Consider the following 3,724-nt stretch of genomic DNA (forward strand, 5'->3'; position numbering starts at 1 on the left):
AAATCTGATGGGGTGCCACGCCCTGACCCCAAAGTCTATTTTTGGTATTCCCTCAGGACTTCCTTGCTCTCCTACCCTTGCTGTTGCACACCCATAGTGTTTCACCTCCATGTGGTGGGGTCAAATTGGGCGCAGTTCCCACACAGTATTTCCAGTGTTGTCCCCTGTAGCACTATGGGTCAGTGAGAGATATCATGTTTCCTAGTGGGGCTGGCCCTATGGTCCTCTCTTTGCATTGACTGCTCTGAGCAGCAACCCCACTGCAAGGTGTGCACATCCCAGAGAAAGAAGAGCAGAGATTCAAACAGATATGTGAGTGCCTGTGCTCCTTGTGGTATTTTTCATAGTAGAAAAAATAGAGAAACTGCATACATGTCCATCAATTTATGCATGTATAAGCAAACTATGTTACATATGTGGGGGTACAAACAGACACACACACAAAGTGTTTTTTTCAAAGTTATGTGTTTAATGTTTTTTTTTACAAAACTTTATCACCTTAAAATACTCTCCATTTCACTTAATAAATTTGTCAAATCTATGATTCCAAACTTGAAAATATTTTTTTCAAATTCATCTGTTTGGATGACAGAGTATTTCCCTTGTTTTACTTCACTTCTTCTATGTTGTTGTTCTTACATGTCCCTCGGTATTTGCAGACACGAAGGAAGTCACAGGGAGGGAGGTCAGGTGAGTAAGGTGCGTAGGGTAAGAGATGCATGCTGGTTTTCTGACAAAACGTGGTTGGTGAACTGAGCTGGCAGCGTAAGCAGGTGCGTTATCTTGGTGGCAAAATCAGCTCCCGTCTGCCATAAATAAGGTCTTCTTTTGCACAGTTACACTGTCCTTGCAGAACCCTAAACAGAAAGCTTGATTGAGTCGGACCTGGTGTAACGAACTCCAAGTGCACTATCCCCCTCACCACACGTGCTCAATGGCATCTATGCTATCTTCAAACAGAGGGATGAGTCTATGGACCATCTCTCAACATAGAAGCCTGGAAGGTAGTGTGCAGGGTGACTAATGAATCAGGAAAGGACCAAAATTTTGTACCACTCTTATAAAATTCCAAGAAAAGATTTGTAGACAGTAGTACCTTTGTAAGGCTAACTTTGTACAGTGAGCGATGGTGCCCAGTCCGAGGAAAGTTAGCACAGGATAGCCAAGGCAAGCAAAAGGAGGCTGTGGCAACGATGTCCAACACAACTGCCTCTAGAGTCATGCAGCAACCATAACAGCAATGCATGGGTGAATAGATATAGGAAGTCATGTACGAGGAATAGAGGTATATGTATCTGGAAGTATACTCAAGTAAATATAGGGTTGGCTAGGGAGATACATACATATACATTTGCTCTGTACGTCAAATAAACTCATATGCATAATGGAGCATGCCAAGAAAAATCTCTCAGGCATAAGTAAACATCTCTTGGGACTAAATTGCGATGCTTGAATGCTAGGAACCATGCTCTCAGATGATGTGTAAGTAAGTTGGCATACCATTGGTGAGTAGTGACTGGAATCTTAAAGCCTTGCAAATAACCATCTAAATTACCACCATTGGTCTCTTTCCATCCTAACATAGAAGGGAAAAGAAAGCCAAGCCTTAAGAAAATCATCAAAGAACTATTGAATCACAGTCTCCATTTCTTTAAGAGCAGAATGGCCAATATTGTCTAACTACAGATCTTTACTGCTCTAGTATTAAAATAGAAAATATGAGTAAAACTCATAAAAAGACCAATTCACTGGTCTGAAACCTTCTATACTATGACTCTTAAAAGAGCCACACCCTTTTAACTGAAGCCTCACTCAGAGATCACCTCTCAGCCACATAAATGACAGGCCTAGAAGTCAACTATAATCTCCAAGAGAAATATGCCCCCTCGAACAATCAACTGTAAGACATCAAAGGGGCAACATGTGCTTAAACACAAAGGTAAGAGGGCAGGAAGGGGCAGGAAAAATTGACAAATGGAAACAGAGACCAAGGAGGAAATGGGAGGGCTCTGACACCCTGTGGGAGTTGCAACAGTGTCAAAGAACAACCTGTGCATAAGTTGATGAATGGGAAATTAATTTCCCTGTAAATGTTCATTAATATTAGAAGAGCTGTAAGATCCCCCAATAAAATGATTTTAACAAAGAAGAAAACCCAATAGAGCAACATCATTTTGTAACACGAATCAAATTTAAAACTTACAATTAAATATGGAACACTCTTAACTATTAATAAAGACATGAATGCCTTATATCTTTGCACTTTTAAATACCCATATTTCTTTACAATTTACAAGATGTCCTTTTGTAAACTTTAGAAAATATATTTTGTCCCTGGTAATATATTAAAATTCACATCTTAGCTCCCTGAAGCTTCTGTGGATATGTAATATTTGATTACTTATTTCTGTTGATATATATATTTTTATTTTCCATATTATGTACTGTATTTCTTACCCAAATTCCATGCTTACTGTGACTTTCAAACAGGGGCATTCTCTTCAGCTCTATTGTATTTTATTGTTCACATTTCCTCCTATGTGCTGTCCTTTAATCATAACCTCATCAAATACCTTACTCATATTATTCTGAAATCAGAATAATCAGAAGTTTGTTCTGTCAGTCACTTGAACCAAATCCTGAGTGATTTAGCTTTCACTACAGAAGCAAATATTAAGTGACTGGCTCATTATCATTCTCCCATTTTCTATAATCATAAATTCATGGTATTATCAAGGGGCCCTGCCTCATTTTCAATGTAATTTTACAATTAGGATTGTTTGTAACACTTGTAACTGTCTATATTATATGATATTAAGCTGATGACAATGTCCAAAATTTGGAGAGTATGCCTAATAGCCATCTGTTTAGTATCACTGCTTAGCATGCTAATAGATCAAAGTTTAACATTGTTGTATAAGCTACAGATTGCACAGTATAATACATTTCTATATTTTAATCTCCTTTAACAAAGTTTTACTGTTCAACTGAATCAGTGGATTAGTTCTTGATAGTTTAAAATCTGCATAAGCATTGATTATAGTTGAATATAATCTCTTAGCCTAATATGTGAAGTATAATTTATGTGCTCTAGATATTATTATTAAAACTTGCACAATTTCAAATTCATTATGTCAATAGAAATTTTTCTTTCACATTTGTCACAGAGCTTTGTGACATCTTTCCACTAGGGTATGTGACCTGTGTCTCAGATCTTTGAAAGTGACAAACCTCAGTCCTTTATTACTAGCTCTATTTTAATTTCCTTTCCAGCTCCCTCTGAAAATAAAAGACTGCTGGGTATTTTTAATTTCACCTTAGACAGTAAAAGACATAGCTACATGATTAAAATGGCAGATATATGCATAGCATATATCAATTATATTAATTAAAAGAAAATTGCAGTGAAATGTTCTCTGAGGGGGAAAATAGCTATTGCCTGAAAACCCATTTTATTAAACAGCTGTCCATCTTCAACTGTATTCCTGATACTACATAATTTTGTGGGAAAATAATCTATATCAAAGTAGCTCTTAACTTTCCCAATCTTGCTTGATGTGATTGTTACTATTATTATTCAAAATAACTGACTTTAAGTTTGTATGTGGAGCAGGACTTCATGCAGGCCAGTTCAGTATAGTTGATCTTTTTTGAGCCTAAAAAGCTAGTTGTGACTTTCTTAGGAAACATGTATAAGATATGTTGTATCAAGAGTTTAATACAA

Source organism: Tenrec ecaudatus, chromosome 6 (assembly GCF_050624435.1).
Source record: "Tenrec ecaudatus isolate mTenEca1 chromosome 6, mTenEca1.hap1, whole genome shotgun sequence".
NCBI classification, from domain to species: Eukaryota; Metazoa; Chordata; class Mammalia; order Afrosoricida; family Tenrecidae; genus Tenrec; species Tenrec ecaudatus.